Source organism: Equus asinus, chromosome 15 (assembly GCF_041296235.1).
Source record: "Equus asinus isolate D_3611 breed Donkey chromosome 15, EquAss-T2T_v2, whole genome shotgun sequence".
NCBI lineage: Eukaryota > Metazoa > Chordata > Mammalia > Perissodactyla > Equidae > Equus > Equus asinus.
Genome location: NC_091804.1, coordinates 37,914,462 through 37,941,497, shown reverse-complemented (window position 1 = coordinate 37,941,497; position 27,036 = coordinate 37,914,462). Strand labels below are relative to the sequence as shown.

Genomic DNA, 27,036 nt, shown 5'->3' with positions numbered 1-27,036 from the left:
TTCAAGGACAGGCGTGTGACACACTCAGGACCAATGAGATGCGAGGACACTGTTGCTGTGGCTTCTGGGGGTGCACAGAGACTCTTTTCTACTGGACTCGTCTGTCCTGCAGCCGTGACAGGAGATTCTCTCTAAGAATGGACCCAAGAGGGAGGGGACGAGCCCAGAGCCCAGGAGACGTTAGTCAGGACCTGATGGCATCCTTTGAGCGTCTGGATCCAGCTGTGCCTGAAACTAACAACCCCTCCTTGCTCTTCTTAGTCATCTGATGTTACAATTCCTTTAACTGAAAACTGCCTGACTCAAGTTTTCTGTTACGTGGGACCAAGGGTCCCGACTGATGAACATTTGAATTATATGAAGTTTGCATTTAAAAAGCGGTGTTCAGTGTCTCAGCCTAGAAGGAGCGATAATGACAGGACTGCAGACACGTGGCGAAGGGCTGTAGAGGGTCTCTGATGTCACACTGGATAGCGGCTTCCTGCTGAGTCTCTAGAGTCAGCTGGTTCTGCAAGAAGAGTCATCAAGTCATTAATCCTCTCCCTTTATTCCTCCAGAAGGTGTCCTTCTGTCCCTTTAAGACAGAGTGCTCAAGTAGCTTTGCGTGGTTTCAATTAAGAAACTACAGTTCAGAAATAGAGAGGAAAAAATTAAAGCCAGAACCATTGGAATGTGATGATATGCACTCTCAAGAATTTTCCGGGGCGGCTGATCTCATTCGGGACTTTGATGTTGGCTGTGCTGCATGGGGTGCTCTGGTCTCACTCAAAGTTTAAGAATGCTGGATCCTTGATCAGCTCAGGCCTCAGACAAAAGGGAAGACAATTACATACAGGTAAAAATATCTTTTGGTCACAAAGAGATTTTTGATTGTTCTGTTGATGATTGTCTAAACTGGATTTTTGGGATTTTAGTTGTTGTTGTTGTTGACTTAAAGGGGTAAAGGTTCCTACCAGCCTTCGGGCTCGCCATTCACCAGGTGAACTGACACATGCAGGATGGCATCTGAGTCTGTCGCTGCTGAGCTGGATTACAGGTCATGCGCTTTGGTCTCGCTCATCAGTTTGCCTGAGTTTCCAGGGCTCATGAATTTCTTCTCTGGTCTCCATTAGCTCCACATGCCCTTTCTCTTGTAAAGAACTTCCTGTTCACATTATTATTTAAATCAATTTTTGATGGACACCAGGCTTGCTTATTGACCAGTGTCTCTGACCCTGGGTCGAGGCAGAAAATGGAATTGCTGAGAAATGTTACAGAGGTCGTGGCCTCCAGGATTAGCATCGTGAGCACAGACTCACTGCTCAACGGGCTTTGTCAGGCAGCAGAAAAGGTCATGGTGGTAAACTCTTGTGTCCTTTCTGAAGTCATATACTAAGAAGAGAAGAGAAGCAACACAGTTCTCAGAATTTGTTCCAAAAGGCAGCTGTAAAATTCAGACCTGGTGAAGGACTGAGGTTCTGTAGGCAAAAAAAATATGGTTACCAAAAGGAGACGCATGTAGTAGAACTGTTCAATTCATAGCGTAACAAGCTTTAAATGAAGCTTTAACTTGCTGCAAATGAGTCTGTGTATTAGTCAGGATGGCCTAGCTTACGCTGCAGTAACAAAAGATCCCCAAAGTTCAGTGGTTTAAAATAAGAAATAGTTAATTCTCATAAATGCTGCACTTGCGTCTCTTACAGCAGGGATTTCCCCATGTTGTATCCGTTCAGGGATCCAGGCTTCGTCTTGACATATGTTTCTGTAAAACCACCATGGCAGGTGGATGATAATGTGGCTTATTGGACACTGGCCCAAGAAGGACACACGCCACTTCTATTCACATGTCACAGGCAAAGCCAGTCACGTGACTGCACCAGATGTCAAATACAGCAGAGAAGTGCAATCCTATCAAGAAGTGATAGCCCTGATGACCCCACACCCCATCACAGGCAGCAATGTGAGGCTTTGCTGGCACATGAATTTCACTCTCCTATAGCAGAGCTGGTCAGGGAGACAAGACATCTTAGCTGGTGAGTGAGCCTGGCCCAACACTCAGCATATGGAACACAGAAAGGGCTGCACTTGTCTCCCATCCATGTTGTGTTCAAATAAATAATAAAAATTGACTAAAATTCAGATTCTTGGTGAACAATTATCTCTGAATGGAAATCCAGCTTTCAATCTGTTTTGACTGTGTTAAATACCATTTGTTAAGTGGAGCCCAGATGTAGGATGAGCCACAGTTCAATAAAAGACTTCAAGAGAAAGTGAAATAGGGCAGTTTACTACTCACAGGTCCGGGAGGCAGCACACGGCACAGGGGGAGGCGCCACGTCAGGGGTCAAGGCAGGGTGCAGGCAAAGAGAGTACAGCAGGACCTGGGGCAACTGCCTTATTAGGGTCTGCGGGTGGAGTGCTTTGGGGTTTCCAGGCTAATGCTAGATTGGTCAGTTCAAACCAAAGAGAGTGAGGTTTTGGTAAGCTTCATGGGAGTGGAGGTATAACCATCGTAGACCGATTCCCACTGGCCCTCTTGTGTTGATAACAAAATGTCGAAGTTATCTTGCAGGGGCAAAGAGCAAAACCTGCAAGTCACACAGCTGGAGCACACACAGAAGGGGAAACCTTGTCCTCAGATGACTGAGCAATTTAGGAACCAAAAGCTCCCTAACTACAGAACTCAGTGTTGACAAGAAAGCGGCACCGGGAACCTAAGAAGAAGTGAGGGGTCCCTTCATTGGTAGCACACCAGACTTACAGGATGCTTACAATCCCACCATCCAATCAGATTCCACCAAGCTAGTATTTTGTATAACCACTCTCACTCCCAACTCCTTAAAAGTCTGTCCCTGCTTTAGCTCCGGTTTTGAGATTTGCCTCCTGTCTCCTTACTGGTTGGCCACACAATAAAGCTCTTTCTTTTCTCAAGAGCCAGCGCCACAGTATCAGTTCTGCATGTGTTGGGCAGCGGGCCCTTGCTCAGTAATAGAGGGGTGTCTCATTTAAGGGGTGCACCAGGGGAGGGCTCTGGGCCTTGGGGAGGTGCTTGTTACAAGGGTCGTTGGGGAAGTCACATCAGGAACTCACATTTGCTTGTGACTCTCAGGCTGTTATCTAGGGCATGCAGGAGGCGCCAGTGTCCCCTCAAGTTCCTGCAGGCTGCTTGACCACATAAAACGGATGTCCAGGCAGCAATATTATGGAATAGTTTATTTTTTATTGATTTTTTTCTCTTCACAGTCTACTACTGTGTTCATCAGACAGTTGCTCATATTTAGGTTAATTCTGTTAGGATGCTTCTTATTTTTGTTTTTCTGTGATGAAAGTTGTATCCTGGATGCTGTTTGGAAGATGGACTATTTTACAGAGTTGCTGGTGGGCGTGCAAAATACTACACACATTTCGTAGGGCTAATTAATAGAATAGTCTGATACTAAATGAAATAGATAATCCTAGACACATGCACTTGAGTGTGGGGGCTGCCAGGGGCTTCTGTAATATCTGTGTCTAATGATGAGTCTTTCAGGAGAGTTTCAGTATTACGGAGGCGTTCAGTTAAACTCTCAACATGGTCTTAGAAGTGGAGAAATCTAAATGATGAATCGTCTTAGCCAGGAAAGGGCTCTTTCGGGAAAAATGAAACAGTGAAACGCAAAGCAACCAAGATTAATGAAATGGATGAGACCACATCCTGTGCTGAATGGAAACTTAAGAAGAAATTCATGAAACTTTTTCAGTGGGAAGGCAACCTGCGAAATAGCTGCATTTTATGCTGGGCCTAATCTAGGTCGCAGAACTGTTTGCAAAGATGGGCGTCCCCAGCGGCCCCTGGATGTCAGGATCCACCTGTGTTTTGCAAGATGAGTCTATAATAGTCAGGTGGCCCTAGTGCTTTGGGGCAGCTAAAGTAAAACGCATCTCTGCTCCTGTGGTCTTCAAATGTAAATAAATAAAGTGAATAAATAAAAATAAAAATATAATATGTATAAATAAATCTTTAAATTTACTGGGAACGCAAATCTCTAAGGGTTTAAAAATATATTTTGGATTAAGTTATCTTTGGAATTATCGGTAATACTCAACTGATGAAAACAGCATAAAGAGGAAAATGTGATTTTTAAACATTAGAAGAATATTTATCTTGGAAATACATCGTTTCAAAGGACGGGGAGAGAGCGTGATGGAGTGTTGATTCCAGGAGACCTGGGCCCAGATGCCCACTGCTGAGTGGCCCCTTTGATGCCCAGGAGGTGTGTACCCCTTAAGGCAAAGCACCATGGGAAAGTTTGGATGGCTGGAAGACACGCTTGTCTTCTGCAAAACGGGAGAAGGCAAATTGCGAAGGGGATGGGAGAAGACAGCAGACATGCTGATGACACAGCAGGAGTGTTCTTGGGCAGATCAGTTTAGGGAACAAGAAGGGTTGGAAGCTTTTGAACCATCCATGCCCACAGACCCCTAGGAAAGCGGGGCGGGCCCCCAGCGACGCCTTCCTCTGTCAGGTCATCTTTGCTCCACTCACGAAATTATTGTTCCGGCTTCTCTCTGCTCACACAGTAAGAGCCAAAATTGGGTGAGTTGTGCTTGACCCTTTCAAAAGCCTTGTCATCCTTGTCTCCTCATGGCAGTGCTGTGAGCGCTCAGGACAGGAACTGATCCCCACCTCCCGCCAGCTCCGGGTCACAGAGAAAGTCCGGTAATACACTCGTGACTGTTCCTCCTTTTCGGTCTCCCCTCTCTCCACGACCCCACCTCTCCTCCGCTTCTCTCTTCCTTCCCCTCCGTCTTTCTGTTTATCTCTCCCCATCTCCTGTCTCCCTAAACGTTTGCACGGAATTAAGCCTTGAAAGCTATTTGCATAAAACCATCACAAAGTCAGCGATAGTGACATTTCTTTATGGGCCTGGGTCAACGGCTTTGACAAATGAGGCCGATATCAGGGAAAACAAATCGTTAGTGTTAAATTGAAATTGCGTTGTGGGTATTAAATATTTGCATGAAGTAACCAAACACTCCGGGGTTCAGGCAGATCAATTCTGTTCCCAAACCACTAAAATGAAAAGCCAACTGCAAATTAGGTTGGAAATGGACCTGTCTATCCTCAGAGATTCCGCAGTGACTAATGGATTAGTCCCCAAGTGGAACACAAGCCTGCTTTGCTTCCATAGAAGTGAAGAAGACTGATAAAGACTGTGCAGCCCTGAGTCGGCCCGGCTCCCCGACCTCTGTTTAATAGCCTGATGCTTCTCAGCCAAGCTTCTTAATTAAGTTGCAATAAGAGTTGGCCCTTAAGAGGTCCCCAAGCACCTGAGTTCTTGGCTGAATATTCTTTACTAGCAGTAGGGCCAACAGAGGCTGGAAAAGAGGGTCTGCCACCCACCGCGATCTCCATTAGTGCCCCACCCAGAAGAGATGTTTGTAAAGTAACAATAAAATAATCATCATAAAACTATTTCATTTATCTGAGACATAGACTCTAAATGGAAACGGAACGCTCTGCCTAGGCAGCCTCGGTCCCCTGTGCCCGTCGTCAGAGCTCCTTGTTCCACACACAGCACTGGGCTCTTCCTTTGATAACAACCACGCCAACATCTCAGTGGTGATGACATCAAAAGAGTGTTTGTTTGTGTATTAACGTACATGCTTATTTATGGTTTTTTTTTCCCTTATGTGAGGTCCGCTGAAGGTCCAGGGGGCCCTCGAGGGCAGTGTCGCCGCATAGACTCAGCCATCTGGGAGCTTCCATCTTGGTGGCGACCTTGCTGTGCTGCCTCCACCATCGCAGCGCTGGGGCTCCCGCACCTGCCGTGAAATGCTTCGGTGACGCGACACATCAGGTCTCTTCCATCCCCACCAACGGTCTCCAGCACGTCCCTAGGCCCCACTCAGCTTCAAGGGACAGAGAAGAGCCACACCTCTGTTTCCAGAAGGAGGGAGAATTCTCATGAGCAATAAAAGCTTCTCAAATCCTTTTCAAACCAAATTGCTATCTCCTACATAAAAATTCCAGAGCCACTGATAGGGAACTAGTTTTTTTTTTTTCCCCAAGGAAATCAACAATTGTTTGGTTTCTTCTTTTTTCTTCTAAGCAGAGCAGTACCAGGATGGGAAGGAAAGCCTGGGTCAACTGTGACCACAGAGGCAGGTCTGGGGTGTCCCAGAGGAGGCTGCTGCCCCATGACACCTCTGCCACCATCTGAACCAGCTGCCCTGGGAATCATGGCCCAAGCCCTCCAGCTGAGGATTCGGGCAGCCGCACCTCCCATCACCTCGATGACTGACTGGCCCTCCCACTAGGGCTTGTCTTCATGGGCCCTCTTCCCTGCTGTACCCCCAGGACCTAGAAAATGCCCCAAGTAGGGGCTCCGTAAGTGTCTGTTAAATGAGTAAATTCCCTGAGCTCAGTTTCCCCATCTGCTCCGTGTACATGCTGTTAATAAGAGTTGCCTTCAGAAGTGAATTTTTAAAATATTTTGAAATGCTTTGCAAACTGTAAAGTCCTGTGCAGGGATGAGTTGGTACCACTCTTGCTCCGTACCTGAGAGCTTGTGCAGACAGGGTGATCGGGACTAGAAAGGAGCTCACAGCTTCCTGCCCTCACATGTCTAGCCTCCATAATTCTGCCTGGGAAACTTGGATTTTCCAGACTCTGCATAATATGAGCCAACATTCCATTCCATACTGAACCCAGCCTTCCTCCTCTCTGACTAATTGACTCAACTTTGGACCAGGTTTCAAACCTTGGGAATTCTTCAGCACTTCTCTGTTTCCCTCTCTGCCTGCCCAACAGCTCGTCCCCCACGCTCACTATTCACCCCCGTTCTCCACTGGTCCCCCTCATGGTCGCACTGGTGGCTGTGGCTGACCCAGTCCTCAGAGCCACATGGCACACCATCCGAATGGAGAGCTCCTTTGCCCCAATGTTTCCAGCAATAATCATCTCAAGTAGCCTCTTCTAGGGGGCGGGGCAGGGCACACGGCCACTCCAAAGCCAGCACTACGGCTGGGGCGGAACGCACAGATGGACCGACCTGCGTCATCCGTCCACTCGTCGAACAAATATGTGCAAGCAGGCGCTCAGCTCCAGGTGGTGCTCCAGGCACCGGCAAAACAGTGGCGAAAAGACAGACACCCGTGTCCCCACGGACTGGATATTACAGCTGGCTGTTGGACTAGTCTCCTGTGGCCGCTGTAACAAATGAGTGCGATCTCAGTGGCTAAAAAGTCACATATTTATCGCTTCCGTTTCTGGGGGTCAGAAGTCCGAAATTAGTCTTATGGGGCTGAAACCATGGTGCCAGCGGGGCTGTGCTCCTTTGTGGAGGCTCCAGGGCGGAATGTGCTTCCTGGCCTTTTCCAGCTCCTGGAGGTGGCCTGCGCTTCCAGGCTCAGGGTCCCACGTCCATCTTCAAAGCCAGCAGTGGTGGGCGGAGGCCTCACTCTGCATCCTCTGACCTTTCCTCCATCACCGCGTGTCCTCTGACTCTCGCTCTCCTCCTCCACTTCCAGGGAGCCTGTGATGACTGTGGGTCCACTTGGAAAATCAGGACAATCTCCCCATTCTCGAGGTCACTTGATTAGCAACCTACACCCCTCCTTGCCGTGTAAGGTAAAGTGCTTGCAGGTTCGGGGATTACGACATGAGACGTTTGGGGGGCTGTTATTCTGCCCACCACACTCGAGCACACTCGCTCTGTGAGTCCTCAGCACCTTCCATATATTTACTCCAATCCTGGCACCAAGACTAGTCCCATTTGACAAATCCGGGAGTGACACAGTTAGTAGGCGGCAGAGCGTGCTACAGAAACCACGTGCTCAATCCTGCACGGTGCTGCCTTTGGCTAAAAAGAAGGAAAACCGGCTTCTTCCCATCGCACGAGCAGTGAAATTTCAGCAGCTGTCCAGGATTAACGGGATGCGGCAGACCAGGGGAATGATCTCCTTTTGGAGATTGCTGAGGAGGGAGAAAACCATTTGGTCCTGCTCTGGTCTGATCTACATTACAAACCTGGAAGGGTACTCTGGATTCAGCCATTTATTGGTTTTCTCACTTGACAAGTATTTCAGGAGCACTTACCATGTGCCAGGTACTGTTCTGAGCATAACATGTCCTAACATGTAACTTTCACGGCAGCTCCAGGAGGTGGGCATCCTGAGTAGAGTCTTTCCCATGTTACAGATGTGGAAACTGAGGCACAGAGAGGCACACTCACTGGTGACACCCTTGGGTCCCCTTTTGAACCAGCACCACCTCGCTCCAGAGCCCCTACTCTCACTACCACCCTCCACCCCAGGTCAAATGTCACGACCTCATGCAGACATCCTTGACCCTCCCGGGCAGAGATCAGGACTCCCTGGGCGGCCCCCTCGGAAGCCCGCCTTCCTCTCCAGGGCACTGCTCAGAGGGTTCTGTAATTTTCATTTGCTCACCTGTCTCCCCAGTGGGCTGTCAGCTTCCTGAGAAGAGAGACTGGCTTCACATTCCCAGGGACAGACACCTGCTAGGAGCTTCGCCAACGCTCGTCATGAATGAATGACTAATGGGGGCCTGCCAACTTCTCTCATTGCCGTGAGTGTCTTGGGCACTTCCTGGTGTCCAGACCCTTGTGCATGCTTATATGTGCCGCTGAGAGAGACAGGGGGACACACAGACGGAGACAGAGGAAGAGCATCAAACAGAGACACAGGAAGAGATGGAGAGAGAGCCAGAGAGATGGGAGACGCACAGAGAAACCCCAAAAGAGGGAGAAAAGGGAAAGTGAGCAGAGGAGGAGCCCTCAGAACAGCTTGAGCCCCCAGGGCAGGGGTGCCCACAGCAAGGTGCTGCTCCCCCCTGCTGCTTTTCTCCCCTCACCCCTACTCTGCACTGGTCACACCACCTCCTTGCCATTCACTGCACGTGCAAAGCTCTCCTACCTCAGGGCCTTTGCATAGTCAGTTCCCCCTGCCTGGTAATGCTCTCTGCCAGGTCTTGGCCTGGCTCTCTCTTTCTCCTCACAGCTTTCTCCTCACGGTGAGTGGATTGCTGTTACATTCAAACAAAAGAATGTAAATGAAAGGACTCAGTGAAGTGCCATTCATTCATTCATTCACTTATTCACTCAACAAATAATTGTCGACGGACTACAGTGGAGCCAGCCCTGTTCTAGACCCCTGGGTGCAGAAAGACAGACTAATGTCATAGTTGAAGGTGGGGACTCTGGACTGCTCTGCCTTAGACTGGATCCTGGCTTCCTCAGCCACTAACTGTGGGATAGTTAATTAATAGGAATACCGGATTCAAAGGTTATTGTTCAGTTTAAATGAGTTAAATATTTGCAAGGCGTTTACAGTGCGCCTGGCACAGAGGAGTCGCTGTAGAAGCCTTGGACAGTACGAGATCACTTTCTCTGACATGAACCACTAAGCAGTTAAATTACGCTTTAAGAAGACAGCTGAATATCTTACCCTAAAATATAGCAGAAGAGTTAAAGGAACAGAGCGATGAACACCAGTACGACCAGATCCTTTGAATATGAAATGAAGTTTTAATTACTAATCACTAACCATTGAGAACACAGATATCTGGAATGCCTGAATTCATTAGGTTCCAGGGTAAAGATGAATTCTACTGCTATTAAAGCATCTTAGGTTTCTTTTTATTGAGCGCCATTTTAATTACACAAATTATACATGAATACATTCCCTGTATTAAAAATAATGAAAACATTGAATGAGGTTAAAGTTCCCTTTGACGTCGATGGTACGCTGCAGAAACATACGAGGAAAAAGCCCAGACTTCAGTGGCTTAAGTCAAAGTCCACCGCAGGGCAGTGGGCATCTCGGTGCCACACACCCTCACTCACACCCCCACCGTGGCAGTTCCTCAACCATCTAGAATGTGTCACTAAGACAAGAAAGCAAAACATGTACTAGACTGCCATGGGATCCGCCCCAAGGATCACACACACTTCCCGTCCCTTTCCACCTGCCAGAGCCGGGCACGTGGCCACCCCCAGCTCCACAGGGTGAAGAAAGTCAATCCTATCATGTACCTGACCTCACCACTTTCCATGTGCGTGACCTTGGGAAAGTCACTTCACGCCTCTGTGCCTCAGTTTCCTCATCTGTAAAATAAGAACAGAAATACAGTACTTATTTCAGAGGACTGGTAAGAGAGGTGAATGAGATGACAAATGTAAGTGCTTAGAATGGTGCTCAATCAGTGCTAGCTGTGCTGATGCTGATGCTGGTGGAGACGATAATGACTCACGTCTATAAACAAAGTATGGTGTGTCTAAGAATGATACCATAATGCGACATTGTTCTGTAATTTATAAGGAGTTGAATTTTCAACACTAATAAAGGAGTAATCTTCCATTGTACTCCCTAATTTTAGTGTGTCTGTGTATATACATATAATATAATGTAAAATAATAAATAGAATATGATAAAATACACACACAAAGCACCCGTTTCATTCTTTTTCCAGGAAAACTCAGCGTCAGAGCTTTAACGCTTTGGCCTGAGGCTGCAGCGCAGTTTATGGAGCAAATTCCGGGGGCGTGTTTGGTGCTTCCTTGTGTGAGCAAGAGGGAAGGGCTGTTCTGAGGGCTGTTCTGGGCCATGTGTGCACTGCACCGGGCAATCTGATGTCTCACATCAGAGACGACACGTGAGCAGAGAGCTCAGATGCTCCAACGCTGACACAGCTGGAACCCCGGAGTCAGGATGTGGTGAAGAAAGGAGAGCGAGTGGGGGTCGAGGAGGGGGTCGAGGAGGGCGCGCGGGACATTCCGGGAGGGGAGCTGAGGAAGAGCGAGAAAGGGCGGGATGTGGGTGGAAGCCACGTTCCAGGAGCAGAGGCTCAGGGAGGAGGTGGGTGGCCACGGTGGAGGGCAGAGGCTCTGAGAAATGAGGTCCAGGCACCAAGGGCCAGGAGGGCCCAGGAGCAGAGGACGCTGGGCTGACTCTGGAGGACCATTGGTCTGGATCGGGGGGTGGCCCCTCATCCCTGTGTCTGCCCGGCCTTCACCCCACACTTCTGGCCACAGGACTGAGAGCCAGGCTTCACCAGTCCCAGGCCAGCTCCAGGGGTGTCATGTGACCCAGGGTTGGCCAATCAGATGCCACATGACTCTGGTCACAGTGATTGGCTCAGGAATGGCATGTGACCCAGTCAGAGCCAATCAGAGCGAACCCTGGGCCTTTGCGGGGTGTGAGTTCTCTTGCAGAGGGACCAGGGCTGGAGGACGTGAGACCAGGACTGCCAAGGTCACCGTGGGGACAGCACATGCCCCAGTGTGACGTCAATCCAAGCAGACAGGAAGAGAGAGTCAGAGGCCTGATATAAAGTTTTAAGCTTCTAGAATTGGACTTGCCCAAGGCCAGCTCGAGCCCTGACCTTTCCTTGGCATGATCCAATAAATTCTCCCGAGTTTAAACCCAGGGGCCTTGGGTTTTCCGTCACTTACAACCAAGTGTATCCTGACAGATGCAATATGCCCCTTTGAGGACTAACGTTCATTGTCTTGACGCGGAGGCTCTGCAATGACGCTGGATGGACTTTCTTGACCCATCTAGAATAAGTTCCTCTGACTTCTCCAAAATGGCTGTTTGCTTTGATCTGCTCCAAGAAACCCAGTGTTAATTCATCCTTGAAGAGCACATGTCTTTGCAATAATCTCCCCAGCCGCTAATATCAGTTTTCCTTTTGATAATTTGTTTCTGCCTTATTAATGTCACATGCGGCTTCATCCAGTCCACCCAGAAATCCCCATGGCAGTCAGTCATCATTTCATTTATTTGATTTTTTTTTTAAATAAGAAGCCTTAATTGAACCCCTAAAATGTGTTTACTCTGAATGCATCATGGTTGTACTTATCAAATCGGAACTGTATTAGTCCCTTAAATTACTTTGAAAACAAAAATCAATAGTTTATTTAACAAAAGTCAAGAAATGAAAAAAGAAAAAGAAAAAGAATGCCCCGAGGAAGCTGGGTAATGAGTTTTACTTAGAAAGAAACCACGTGGATGAACGTGGGGAAAGGATTTCAGGCAGGCAGTGTGGGGAGCTCGGAGGAACCGACAGGACCTGGCTGGATATTGCTCATTTCTGTGCCCCCTCTTGCAAAGGGCTCACCAGGGCTCGTGAAGCAGAGGTTGCTTTCTGAGCGAGAGAGAGGAATAAGCTACCTGTGACGTTTGTAATAGTGACAGCAGTTGGATTTAACATGGTATTTATACCATTTCTTTAACCAAATATTTGAGATCATTAAACACCTGGGCTGCTTATCAATGCCTTCAAGTGGGACTCCGGGGCGAAATTTGATCTAATTCAGATACCGCCACCTAAGCTCCCCGTGTGTTTTAAATTGACAATTTCTTGGGGTTTCCTGCCCCGGATCGCAGCTCCTCTGTACTGAGGAGAAGTGACAGCTCCCCGTGGAGTGACAGATGCAGCCCAATATCCTCTAAGACCCCAGACTTCCCGTCAACTAGTCTCCTGCTGGCGCTTTGAAAACATCTGACGGCAAGCAGGAGGCACGCTCTTCTGCACGAGCTGATGAATGTCTCCTGGGGGGGGGGGGGGTGGGTGGTGGGACTGAGTCTAAACTCGAGAAGAAATCAGGGGATTGGTTATTTCAGCTCCCAGATCTCTCCAGCCTGCTTCCCTTTGGGGTCTCCAGATATTGGACCTAGAAGTCATGGAATTCTAGGCTTAGAAGAAAATTAGAAATTCTGGAGCTCAACACATCATTCATTCGCTCATTCGTGTGTGTTCTCACCACACATTTCCTGAGTGCGTCCCCTGCGCCTGGCCTTGACCCGGGCTCTGGACATGCAGCGCTGATGGTGGGCAGAGGAGCTGTGCTCTCTTCCCAGTCTAGTTGAGGAGAGAGAAAAGAAAAAAAAAGGCCCAGCAAACACGTAAGCGAGGTAATTCCAGGTGATGACAGCGCCACGAAGCAGATAGGACTGGATGTTGGGGGGCAGAGCGCCTAGGGAGAGAGCACTGAGAGTCCCTTTGGTGCAGCGTTCTGAGGCTTCGTGGCTCTCCTCACTCCTAACACCAGACTTGTTTCACTCAGTGACCTTCCCCATGTCTTTCCAGTAAAGCTCTTTTTTTTGGCTCAAGTTAACTAGAGCCAGTTTCTCCTGTTTGTAAACAAAGAATCCGATAGATACAGTAATGGAGAACGTTTGAGAGAGGATCAAGAGTTCTCCCCAGTAAGACTGTCCTCAGAAGAAGTGGGAAGAAAACTGAGACGGGGACGTGGGGCGAGAGAAGGGTGAGACCGTTCCGGTTTGTAGGAGATGCTTGGCATGTTTTGGCGGCCTTGCACATCCACACACACTTCCTGCGTTGGGGGAATTTCCCATCTTAGCAACCATCTCATCTCCAATATGGAAGCCGGAGACCTGCTTGCTGAGCTTCCCCTGCAGGCACAGAGCAGTCATGTGACCCGGACTTGGCCAGCGGCCCCCCGTGGAGACTTGCATCGAGAAGCTCGTGATGTGGGGCAGCAGGGTGTGCGAGGACTCAGTTCTGGTGATGGGGGCATCCTGACTGTTTCCAGAGGCAGCCGTGCCCGACGTGCTGGAATCCAGTGCTCAGGGTCCACGCAGCGGCCTGCGGTGTCTCCCCTGGAGAGTTCCAGGGTGTAATTCGGACATTACTCCCGGCTGCATAGACTCCAAGAATCCTGCTTTGTGCCTCTCCCAGGGAGTCTGGGCGCTCCCCAACGCCGTTTACTAAAGTCCTTTCCTACTCAAATAGCTGGTGGGGACACTAGCGACCTGGGCGCCGCGACCAATGTGTGGACCAGCCCTTCTGCCTCCCGCTCTCACCCTTCCCACGTCTGCACAGCTGGCAGGCCCTGCATGGCCACCACCCAAGTGTCTGATGTGGAGGAGCCTTTCCTTGTCACCTCCCTGCGGCAGCTGACAGACTAACAGAGCAGAAAACATTTTTTGCTTGAAAATATGAAAATTGGATTGTGAATCAATGGAGAGCCCATCTGTGGACATGTTCTCACAAATTCTAAATGTTATAAGTTGGAGGAGAACAAAGTCCCTGGAGAATATGCAGGATTGATCTGAGTCACTACTAGGATAGGATTTTCCTGGGACGGGGCAGGGGGGGCGGGGCTGGCCACAGACTCTGTGTCCTGGTCCCTGAACCCCTTGAGAAGTGGGACAGAGGGTTGGGAGCTGGGGGAAGGAGAAAAGTCAGGACGAAGGGAAAAGAATGTGGTGGCTGCTCTGGCAAACCCTACTGGTTGCCACCGGTGTCCATGATCTCTTTCTTCTGAAGTCATAAAATCCCGTAGAATCTTTATCTGGCCACTCAGAACATATTTTAGCTAACCTTGCAGATACTTGTGGCCAGATCACTAAGTTCTGTGATGTATGTTTGAATTCTGAGAAGTATGTTAAGGAAACAGAGTGTTCCCTCCCTCCATCGCTTCTTTCCTGCTTCCTGCTGGTCAGAACGCAGACTCAGTGTCTGATCTGGAGCAGGACCTGGAGCCATGAGTGAGGAGCCTTATGCTGAGCTGGGCAGAGCAACAAGATAGAGGGGGCCTGGGCCTTGATGTCTCAGAGTCACTGTGCTGGCCCTGGACTGCCCACATTTACATGACAGAGCTTCATCTTTATCTTATTAAAGGTACTGCCCTTTCTGGTTTTGGGAAACTCCCAGCAGACTGCAATCTCAGCCAAAACACAGACCATTTTGTTCAGCACCGAGCTAGAAACTTTGAGCGGAGGAAGTGGGCAGTGAGAAGAAGTTTAACATGAAGTTCTAGTGAAAAGCCTGATTCGAAAGACAGTACAAAACTCCGTGGACTGGGAGCTGGGCGGCGTGGAGCAGAAGCTAAGGGTTATAGGACTGGGTGGGGCAGACGCCCGCTCAGGGCCTGGCCGGGGCAGACAGGGTGTGGGCGCTGGGCCCTGAGGCTGGACAGTGAGGGAGAGAGGAGGAGAGAGAGCGTGGCTCACCTTCCAAAGCTGGGAAGGGAAGTTGTCGCTTCTTTCTAAGCCAGAAGCAGAGAATCAAACCATACCAGAGGGGGTTTCCGCAGGAGATCAGTGTGAACGAGGGCTCCCCGACAACTGGGAGGTATTGATATGTGTCTCTAGCAGAGGGCACAGCACACAGCCGGCGCTCTAGAATTATTTGCCTTATGAAAGAAAGATTGAATGACCATGTGAGTAACCAAACCACAGAGAGGCAAGTAGTGTGGCTTGCTGGCTAGAGAACGGGCACTAGAATTTGAGAACTAGGCTGTAAATGTTCAGATTCTAGCGTTACTATTTATCAGCCGCTGAATGATCCGGGCAAGGTACTTAACCAGTTCCCTCATCTATAAATTGACAATGATGATGATAAGACTTCTCCTTTCAGGGATTATGTTAAGTGGGATATTTACATGTAGACTCGGAATAGATATTTGTGGCGTAGCCCCGTGCCTGCAAGATATCCGTTTTCAATAAACATAGCAGGGTAACGTCGTTGCTGTTGATTGCAAACTAGAGGAGTTCAGGGGCTTTGAGCCACTCTCCTCTTTCTAGAATGTCCTGGCAGCTCTTCCCCATGTATTCAAAACCCACCCTCCCTTCAAGCCATGGACAAGATTCTATTCCTTTCTAGAAAATCTACTCTGACCACCCCAGCGATCTTTTCCTCTCCTGACCTCACATCACTCCCTCGTCATCAGACCCGTGGTGAGGGCCGTCCTGGACATCTTCTAGAGTCCTCTCTTGTTCCATCCTGATTTCCCAGTCACCTGAAGGGCCCACATAAATATCTGACCCCTGCTGAATCCTCAGACTCACCCCCTCCATTTCCTCCCACATTTGAAAATCCACGTACTCCCTCTCACATCTTTAACACTTAACTTTTTTATCGTACATTGAAATCTTTGCATCATATTTAATATTGACATTCTGAAATAAAACTGTTACATCACTTTTCAGGTGTGTCCAGAGGAAACTCAGTGCCACAGTGATCTGACATCCGCCATCGCTGATGTAAAAAACACGCAAAAAACTTGGCTCTAATTGTTGGAAACGTTGCATCATTTCTTTTTCTCCTTGATCTTGTAATCTGCTGGCAAGATTTGATGAAAATACCTCCTGTTTTTATGCTTGGAAGTCTTTTATTGATCATTACTGCAACAAAAACACGTATAAATTAAACTTGAAAATTTGCAAATGTCTGTGACCACAACGCTTTCAGTGTTTCACACATGGTTCTGAATTGCATTATCCCGACAATTATGAGTGCGGCACAATTGACGAAAACAATGTAACAATAGCGGGGCTGTTTTTCCATTAATTCACGTATTGATGAATGAATACTACTTATGGTTATGAAGGGACAGCTTTCAGCACCAATGCTATCCTGCTCCATTTCTTCTTTTTAATTTTGGTTTGGTTGGTGTAAGCCTGGTGAACCTTGCTTAGATAAACAGACGGGAATCGAAGAGTTTCTGTTATATTGAATGGCTTCCACCCAAAGGGGCTGCCTTGCTTTCTGGCTTCGGAATGAGCGTTGCCAACGGGTGAGGAGATCCAGCGGGAGATGGAAGGGTGGGCAGTGAGTGAGGTGGGGGGTCTTCATTCCTCTGGATCCCACTCGGTGTAGCCCCCGCTGCCTGCATCCTCTCCAGGTCACAGCTCCTGTCTGCAGGGCCCCCCCCCCCCGCCGTAGAGCCCTCTGTCTCCAGATTCCAGAACTCTCCCTCCCCTCCCCCCGCCCAGGGCCGCACTGGTAAGAGCCAGGGACCTGTCCTTTGTAATTTCCCTTCATCTTGCCTGCAGGTTCTGTGTCGTGCCTTTATGAACCTAGCCTCAAATTAGCAAATGTGGGTGTGCCATCTGTTTCCTGCTGGAGTCCCGACTGATCAATCCTTCTTTTATAAAGTGGAAGAAGGGCATTTGTAAAAGAGGATGTGGAAAGGAAGAACCCACGGAGCACGCACGTCAGTCAAAGGTCTGGAAATCGATTATCTGCAAACTGTCTGTGCCTGTGAACCCTAGAAAGTCACTATGTACCCCAGGGGTCTGAGTGCTTCAGTTCGATGATGGCTGATCGAATACCTGACCATCTGCCCCTCTCTTCTCTGCCCTGTAATTGCAAGGACAATGCTGGGAACCAAAGTCATTAGAGAAGGCTGATGAGTTGTTTAGCATCTGGACTAAAGGATGCTGGGGGAGCCCCTGAGGCCACAGTGTGCATCCGTTGCCCTCAGAGCAGGGAGGCCAGTCTCCTCCTTGAGCTGACCTTTGGGGGCTGCTCTCAGGAGCCCAGGGCCCCGCAGTCGTCTGCTGGAGTTGAGCACTTCTCACCCCCGCCGGGGAGCCCGCCTGCTTGATCCGCCGGGCTCTCTGCAGCGCTGATTTAGAAATTCCAGACAGCCCATCGAGAGTTCTTGATTGCAGCAGCGGGCCACTGATCTACAATAACATGTAAAAAGATAGGGGTCCCCAGGCAGGACGGCAGCTGCAGTTTAAGTTGAAATTGGAGTTAAATGTGTGCTGGATGCACCTCTTGGCAGAAGAGGGGCTTCAGGAAGGTGGATGGGGGAGAGACTTCTCATTTCCCATCCCTGAATTGGGCTAGAAACCCCAGGGTCGTTGCCCAGTAGTCTAGGTGTCACCATCCCCATTGAGACCGGAGGCTCCTGGCAGTGGCCGTGGGTGTGTTCGCATCAGCTGCTGGTGGGTCTTCTCCCCCAGGCTCATCCAGAGGTAGGCCAGCCTTTCTTCCTTTCTGCCCTCCTTCTTTCTATCTTGCCTGTCCTTGATTTTGTCCCACTTCCCCACTGAATGCTCGGGATTAGATTTTCATACCAGGGAGAGGCTCATGCATCTCCGTCCATCTGGGTTGTCACCTGGTCTTCGTGAGGAAAATGAGGTGATGGATGTGCACCATCTTAGAGCACTTTGCTGGGAAGGCAGGAAATCAATCCAGCCTGTTTCAGCCCATCTCTCCTGCTCTGCTCGGCTGTGTGAGCCCCTGGGACCAGGCTGGGGCGGGCGGAGTGGAAAGGAACCTGCTCCTGCCTGGACAGGCTCAGATGACCCCCACCGCCCTCCCCTGCATTAAATCAGAGGCCGTGGGGAGAAAGGGTGGAGGGAGGTGATGCTCATCGTCTCCCCCGGGGGGAACAGGTGTTCTCACCTCTTGCCTGGATTAATTGGCTCAGTCACTTTGTGGTCGGTCTTGTTTCTGTTTTCAGAAAAAGAAACTGAGGCTCAGAGAGGAGCAATAACTCAGCCAAGCTCACACAGCTGGCACAGGGCAGGAATGGCATTCGCACACAAGAACCTTTTTCCGTCCGTTCATCCCTTCACTGTTTGTTGAGCCTCTTTTGAGGGACAGTCACTGGAGAAACAGCCGTGAACAAAATCGACAAAGCCCTGCCCTGGTGGGCTGTGTTAAGGAAGATAGATGGGGAACAAGACACAGTCTGTCAGGCGCAGATCAGGGCTGTGGGGAAAAGTACAACGGAATGAGGGGTATCCTTAAGAGTGATGTCTTCTTTTACAAGGTGGTCAGGGAAGTGACAACCAAGCGTAGACCTGAAGGAAGTGAAGATGTGAGTCAAGCTTCTAAATGAGGAAAGAGAGCTCAAGGCAGAGGGCACAGCAGGTGCAAAGGCCCTGAGGCAGGACTGTCTCATGTGTTGGGGGAATAGCATATGTACTCTTTGGAATCCCACATTCAAGGGCACAGTAAGCAAGGGATGGCGGGAGCAGTCTGCCCCAGGTGTAGGCAGTGGAGGGTACGTTATGCGTAGAAAATTGAAAACCAATAATAAAGCAGACTCAAATTCAGTGATAAAACACCCCTCCCACCAGGGTGGGTGGCTCTGTCCCCCCCACTCGTTAAAATGCTACTGCCCACATCAGACCTGAAAGCTTTGGAGGGCTGAGCCTGTGTTTGTCTTGTTCCTTTCTGCATCTCCAGGACTTAACAGCTTGGTCTAGAATCCAGCTTTTGTTGAAAGAGTAAACAAAGAGGAAAAAACCAGCTGTGCTCGGAGAGCTGCGAGTGTGTGGCCAAACGCAGGCGATGAGCTTGACGGGGAAGGACGGCTTGAAATAAAACCCTGGACTCACCGGCAGGGCCTGCACGGGGCTGCCTGTGGGGCTCCGTAAGGAAAGACATGATGTGTAGAGCAGGACCAGAGCCACCAGGCTGGCTGTCGCTGTGCTGCTTCTCTGTGCTGAGGTCACAGAAGTCCCCTGAGCACGGAGGCCCCAGCCCTGGTCTCTGTCCTGGGGGAGGCAGTGACTCTGCCGGCCTGCTGCCCACTTGATGCTGTTCTGGTGAGAAGGGCCCTTCACCCGAGCAGTCAACGAGGATGGAGAGCGAGCAGTGGCCTTGAGGTCCAAAGGCCAGGTTCAAGTCCTGGCCCCATCAGCCATGGGCTGTGTGACATTGGCCAGGATGTCCCATCTTCTGAGCCCTGTCTGTGACTCAAGGCTCTGGATGGGGTGACCTAGAAGGTATTTGTAACACCGATTTCACAGGAGTCCAGGTATTTTTCTCCCTAAGACTACTCTGTGCAAAGCTCTGTGGGAAATTCAGAGCCTTGAGGGACACGGTCCTTCCTGAGATGATGGAGTCCCAGGCATGCAGAGACAGTCACTTCAGCGCAGCGGCCTCTGAGACTGTGCGCTAAACAGCTCCCACTCTCCATCTGAGAAAAGAGGGAGGAAGCAGCAAAAAGAGCGACATCTATTTACTTGTGAACCGCCAGTCAGTCGGTTCGTTGGTCCCTTTGATTGATTTCCCAACTCACTAAGGCCTCACAGCAGTAGATGAGAGAGTACTGTTATCTTGCACATTGCACAGATGGGGAAACTGAGGCACACTGCCCAAACTTCTCAGGAGCAGATTTCCACCATTCCTGGTTTCCAGGTCTTTCCCCCAGGCCTCAGGGATGGTCCCTTACATTCTGCCAGACCCAGGGAGCTGCGATTGTAAAAGCTAATTTTTTTTTTTTTGAGGAAGATTAGCCCTGAGCTAACACCTGCTGCCAATCCTCCTCTTTCTGCTGAGGAAGACTGGCCCTGAGCTAACATCTGTGCACATCTTCCTCTACTTTATACGTGGGACAGCACTACAGTATGGCGTGCCAAGCGGTGCCATGTCCGCACCCGGGATCCGAACCGGCGAACCCTGGGCTGCCAAGAAGCGGAACGCGTAAACTTAACCACCGCGCCACCAGGCTGGCTACAAAAGCTAATTTTTTAACAAACAGACCAGAACGTATTAGGCATCCAATCAACCTTGGTGCCTGCAGGGTCAGCTCCAGGAGACCTCATACTCATTCTGACGACGGAGTCGTTGTCAAGACGATTGTGGCCTCCTCTGGGATGCTCAGAGCTGGGGTGAGAACCACACAGAAATCCGTCCCTTTATCCCACAGCCACATCTCGCCTGCCCTTCCAGACCACTCGGAGCTGGCTCACGTTTCCTCCTGATGACCTTGAACCCGAATCACCTCCAGACACTTACAAATGCTGAGCTCGCTCTCCAGGGCCAGCTGCACAGCCGCACAGGGCCCAGTGCTGAGAAGAGCTGATGCTTGCTTTAGTGCCCTCCTGTCGCTGACTTGAAATTCTTGAGAATCTTTTGACCCAGGCCTCTGCATTTTTCCTTTGCATTGGGACCCAAACATTATGTAGCTGGACCTACCACCATCCTGGGAGCAAGGTTTGCCCCTTCTCAGGTATTGAGAAGCACAGGCTCCAGATTAAAGGCAACTCCCTTCCCAAAAGAAATGCCAAAGTGTCTGATCAGTGGGTGTGTCACCAGAGGGTCCCACTCAAAAAAGACCGTGCTCATTGGGATCCATAAGCACCACTGAGTTTGCTAAACAACACAGCTCTTACCGTTGCTCAGCTCATACCCTGAGAGCCAAGTCACAACTTCAATATCTGAGCCAGGCCAGAGATGGAACATCAGCGGAGTGTGGCCAGGAGACTTCTGGTTAGTTTCTTCCTCTCCCTTTTTTTGGCCCTGCCCCTGCTGCTTCAGGACGAGTTTGATCAGAGTGTTACTGAGCCCCTGGCTGTTCTGTTGATAAATTTGGGGCTGGGGAAGTTTCTGTTCTATGCCCCAGATTGTCTATACTTGGGTGAAATGATGCCTCCTCCCTCTTTTGAGGATGGATCTCCAGGTTGGCTTGTCCTGCAGTCTCATTCAGCTGAGGCCCAACTTGTGTCCCCAGGGCCATCATCCTCAACCATCCAGGAGCTGCTGTGAGAACCCCCAGCCTCCACCACACAGTCCTGGCAATGTCTCCCAGGTCGCCCTCCCCTCTCAAAGCTTTGAGCAACCAAAATGAAAACGAGAGAGATGGTTTCCCAGCACAAAATGAAACTACGGGGCCCCTTGTTCAAAAATTGTTAGGAATTTCAAGACAGCAGAGCGTTAAACCAAGCATGAGCCCTTCTAAACGCAGGCCCTGTGAGGCTGCACGGGCTGCACGCCCCTAAGGCCTACGCCTTTTCCAGAGGCCTGTACTTTGTCACGGGGTGAAGCCAGGCTGTGCATCTTTTGAAAATAATTACAGACCTCATTTTCCATTCATCTCTGTTGCGCGGGTCCCAGGCCATCGGGCCTTGCACAGCTAATCAAAGCCAGAGCCGGAGGCCCCCTGGTTTGATCTCAGAAGGAGTGGAAGGACGGTGCAGAGTTTTGCCCGTGAACTTCTTAAGGCTGCCGTGCGCTGCCCAGGGTGCCGGCACGGTGAAAACGCTGCCCTCACACCCGCCAACCTCTGCGGCATTTTCACCCTTCCTGCTCCAAAGACGGCCTCTCCTGGTTGCTGTTATTTCCGATCCCAGAGAAATGGTTATCCGTTTCCTAAGCATCCTCCTTTCGTTCTATCCTTTGGTTGTTGGTAAATGGAGTTTGTGTCCACCCGTGTGTGCGTCTAGGTCTCGGTGTGGCGAGCCCAGGGGAGTGCTGAGCTTGCGCGGGCACGCGGAATCTGCGTAGCTTTTATTTCTATTCCAGTTGGTCTCGGTTGGAGGATTGTGGGGCACCCAGGAGAGGGAGATGAATGTTCTCCATGGCCACCCCTCCCGTCGTCACCTAGAAGAGAATTGAGAAGCCGTTTGTTTACCTCATCAAAAAATTCTGCTTGTCTTTTTTTTTTTAATCACTTAGAGATATCCAGACTCCAATCGCATCTCCTGACCTCCGTTCTGTCCTCACCATCCTGGTTCAAACCACTACCGTCTATGGCCATGGCTTTCTAACTGGTCTTCCTGTTTCCATCCTGCTTTTTGCCCCACAGAAGCCCGTCATTTTTTTTTTTTTAAAGATTTTATTTTTTCCTTTTTCTCCCCAAAGCCCCCCAGTACATAGTTGTATATTCTTCGTTGTGGGTCCTTCTAGTTGTGGCATGTGGGACGCTGCCTCAGCGTGGCTTGATGAGCAGTGCCATGTCCGCTCCCAGGATTCAAACCAACGAAACACTGGGCCGCCTGCAGCGGAGCGCGTGAACTTAACCACTCGGCCACGGGGTCAGACCCCCGTCATTTTTTTTTTTTTTTTTAAAACACTAGTTAGATTTTTTTATATTAGCTCTGGAAATGCTCCGAGTTCCATAGGCTCTTGGAACAAAACCCAAACACATTCCCACTGTCTACAAGGCCCTACATGGCCTGGACCCACTACCTCGCTGACCTCGTCACGACACCTCTCCTCCAGGCTCGCCTGCCCAGCCACACTGGCCCCTTGAAGCCCCTTGAACAAATCAAGCCTGTTAGTGGCTCATGGCCTCTGCCTCTGCTGCCTGGAATGTGCTTTTCACATGTATGCATGTGTGGAAATAAGCAGAGTAATTGCCCCCAAAGATGTCCATGCACCAATTCCTAGAGCCTGAGAATATAATGAGATTAACCCAGATTATTCGATCGTTCAAAGGGCAGGGCTTCATTTCCCTTATTTATTCCTTCGACACACATTTATTTGAGCACCTGCTTTCTGCCGGTGACTGTCGTAGCGTGTGACCCTGGGTGCGCTCTGCTTCTCTTTGAAGATGATACACAGGAGCAGAGGCTGGGACGAAACGTGATGATAAGGCTTGGCCAGGAGAAGACCATCCCAGGCAGAGGAAGCAGGTGCAAAACCCTGAGGTGGGAATGTTCTGGGCATCTTCCAGGGATGCAGTGGGACCAGTAAGGCTGGATCGGAGTGAGAGAAGCTGGTGGGGGGGCGGGGGGAGCGGAATGACAGGATGGTAAATGAGAGGAGCACTGGGGGCAGAACGGCAGGTCTGTGAGGACGCCGTGGAGTCTTGAGATGAGCCGTCGGAGGGTTTCCGGTAGAGGAGTGGCATGATCGGTTTTGTATTTTCACAGAAGCCTCTGGCTGCTGGATGGAGAACACACTGCAGGCAGCAGGGGCAGAATCAAGGGGACCAGTTAGGACCCTGTGGCAGGTGCTTAGCCGAGAGACAATGTTGGTTCGTCTCAAGTTTTCTCAACCTTGACACTATGGACATTCGGGGCTGGGTCATTCTCCGTGCTGGGGCCGTCCCGTGCATCGTGGAATGTTTAGCCCTCTAGATGCCAGAAGCTCTTCCAGCCTGGTTGTAACAATCAAAATTTTGTTGAGACACTGCCAAATGCCCCCCGGGGAGAAGATGGCCCCACCTGAGAACCACCGCCCTGACTGAACTCTTCGCGCCGGTCCAGCTGCGTCTCGCCCAGGTAAGCCAGGTTCGTCTCTCCCTGCCGGTGCTTCTTTTTCTCCTTAGATCTGGGGCTGTTTGGTTGCCTTGTGATCTCAGAGTTCCACTGGGTTCAAGAAAATCACAAACTTGCTGCTTATGTGTTTTTGTCCTTTGTAGGGTTGGGAGCTGTGCTCCCTCCAGCTTGCTGTGGCCCTGAGCAGGAACTAGAAGGGCATCTTCTCATTTTACCAGGGAGGAAAATATTTCCCAGAAGCCCCCAGCTGACTGGACCTTACAGCTCCCTGGCCAGAAGTGGCCGAATGCCTCCCCGCTCGGGACTGTCATGACTGGCAGGGTTGATGTGGCCCCATGCGATGGGCACATTACTGCCCAAACAGATCCAATTTCTACCAGCAGAGAAGAGGTGAGCCACCAGGAGTCTCTGCCACAAACTCACTTGTTACATCTGTTCCACCTGCTAGATTCACAGTCCCCCCAAACGGCGTCATATCCTATTTACAAGCCCCGGGTATGCGGTGACCCGGTGCTTAACTTAATGGTATTCTGTCAAATGAATGAATGCAGGAGCGGGAGTGTCGTCAGGGACAGCCATGGCTGCTTTGCGTTCCGAGAACCCAAATCAAAGCATCCTTTGCAAGATCTCGCAGGTGGCTTCCCTCTCGGCACGTCCTGTTCACGGGGGAGGCCTGTCTTCCTGCTCAGAAAGGACGTTGGAAGATCTGAGCTGGCCCTTGCTGTGCATTTGTACCCGCATTAACCTCACTTAGTCCACAGGACAGCCCTGCCGTGTCACTGACATTCGTAGGTGAAGTTTCTGGAAGGTGATTATGAAACAAGAGTTGCTGTTACAGAGAGAGGCCTAACCTGAGTTGCACTAATTGTCAGGTAGGCGCTGCTTTTCCCCTTTAGAAAGCCAGTAGCTGCCAGAGACCCACGAGCTGTGCCCTGCCCACAGAGACTGGCGGCTGTGCTGCCCCGGGGCAGCGTTACTCACTTTAATCCTCAATTACATGTGCACTGTTGTGTGCTGCTGACAGCTGTGCCACTCGTATTTCAAACCCCCGCAGGGCCCCCCATGGTGGACAGGTTCCGGCAGAGCTTCCAGACCAAGACAGACAGGGAAGAAGGAGCTGGTCACCCACTTCCTCAAAAATCAGTCATGAAAACCCCATGAATAGCAGTGAGCATTATCTGATACAGCGCGGGAAGACGAGAGGATGACGCGAACCGACGGGGCAGGATCTGCTCTGCTGGGCACAGGTCGCCAGGGGTGGGAATCAACTCGACGGCACTAACTGCAACAACACGGGCGCTGGTGCGGCTTGCGTGTCTCTGTTTCACCACAAGGTGAAATCCATGGGTTTAATCTTCCTTATCTGTTTAACCAGAAGAGAGCTCTTGGTGGGATAATAACGCAGACAGACACATCGCCACCTTCATCGCTGTGCTCAGAGCAGCGTCTTAACTGGTCACGGCCTCGTTGCCTTTCTCTAGTGAGAACTGAGGGTAACCATCTCTGTTGTCAGAGGCCCCACATGAAACAGCTCACGGGTGACTATAATTAAACCCGTTTATAATTCTCCCGCCTCCCAAACTTACCCTCCCTCATGAAGATGCTCTGTTAGGCACTGGGCGTCAGTATAAATTAGACTATACAGTTATGTGTAATTACAGGGAAAAATGGGTACCGCGCTGCAAAGATGAGCCCTATTTTGCCGAAGTAAATCCATCTCCATGTCAGGATCCCCGCCCAGGGAGGCAGCATGAAATACAATTATCTTTCTTCTGACTTAATGGGGGCTTATGCTGCTATTTTTCATTACCATAATTTCTCAAGACATATAAACAGATTTTTTTTCCTAATGCAATTACAGTTCTACATACAAGACAGCTTATGTCTAAATGAATACTCAGGCAGAATTAACCGCAAGAGCGCATCATTATAGATGTGGCTGGAAGGTCTGTCTGAAAACATGTGCTCAACTGTCGCCACCCAGGAGCTGAGGATTTTGGCCCCAACCCCCCGAGGGTGGTTCTGCAGCATCTTTTGCTCTTGAAAAGCAAGTTTTGGATAAACTTTGTGACCATTATAGTCGCCTGGTTCCAACTCTGTGCCCTTCTTTTCTGGAACCTTCCAAACGCATCCAGGCCACAGCCATTTATCCTACTTTTAACATTTCTCCTTCACATGCTGATTCGTTTACTCACTGAAAGCTTGACTTTTACAACCTCCTAAATTGCCTCAACTCCAACCCAAACTTGGCCGGAAAATACTTGGACAAAAATGGTTCGGGTGGTATTTCAGCTCTTGAAGGAGAAAAAGCAAAACACAGGAGGAATGATTGTTTTTACTTGTTGCACGGGAGTGCAGAAAACAGAACAGCATTCCAGCTGTGCCAGGTGGATAGAACCAGATGGGCGACCCGCACAGGCAGCCGCCAAGGAAGTCACGGGAGGAGGAATCGAGGCGCGCAGGTGTCGAGAGAAAGGTCCCCTGGAGGTTAAACCAAGGCGGGAGGGCGGAGTCAGGAGTGACATGAGGTGGCTGATAAGCCCAGTCACCCAGCCAGGACGGTCACACCGAGAGAGGCCATCGGGTGAGGAGGGACACGGAGGAGGAAGGCTGTCCCAGCCGGGGTGGTTGGGGATGGGCAGGTGCTGGAGAATCAGGAGGCCGGGAGGGCCCCACCCAGGCCCGGCTGAGTCCTGGCTGAGTGATTTCCCAGACTGGGGATCATCTGCGCCCCTGAGGCCCCTCCAGTCTCCCAGGCGGACACTGAGCTCCCGATGGGGCCAGGAGCCGCCACCTGCCTGGAGGGGACCTGGGAAACTCAGGCCGAGGCCTCAGACCCAGAGGACAGTGGCGTCTGCTGTGAATTAGGGGAAAGAAACATGACCAGAGGGCGCCTTACAGACCCTCCGACCCCGTGAGCCTCTGAGCTGGAGGCTTAAGTCCTGACCTGAGACCCCATCCAAGCACCTGCCTGCAGGGATCACACACACACACACACGTGTAGGCACTCGCGCATGCACACACATGCACTCACATGCACACGTGCACACGCAGACATCGCCCCTGCCTATGCGGTAGTTCACTAGTTCTGCAGGCGTTCGTGGAGCGCTTCTTGCCACGCACCACATTACGTTCCAAGAAAACTCAGATGAGCCAGGTCTTGTTCCTGTGCCAGAGGCTCTGGTCCACTTGGAGGACAACTGGTAAGAGATGCGGTCTCAGGGTGGAAAAATGTAAGGAGACACCCGCAAATCCCAGTCTTTGCACAGTGACCTCTGTCCGCAGTTCCCCACCTGCCTGGAGCCTGAAGGCCACGCCCCCTGCACACAGTAG

At 50.4% G+C, this 27,036-nt stretch overlaps 1 long non-coding RNA gene across 2 annotated transcripts; it reads left to right on the top strand.

The window, feature by feature from the left end:
* The first annotated feature begins 111 nt into the window (after window positions 1-111).
* On the top strand, window positions 112-10,407 carry LOC123277311 (uncharacterized). 2 transcript variants are annotated; one of them, XR_006514167.2, is made up of 5 exons: window positions 112-835; window positions 5,658-5,819; window positions 6,075-6,349; window positions 7,492-7,591; window positions 8,425-10,407. It is a non-coding gene; the product is annotated as an uncharacterized lncRNA (long non-coding RNA). The 2 variants fall into 2 exon arrangements; XR_011494661.1 differs by having other exon boundaries at window positions 6,075-7,591.
* The last annotated feature ends 16,629 nt before the right edge of the window (window positions 10,408-27,036 follow it).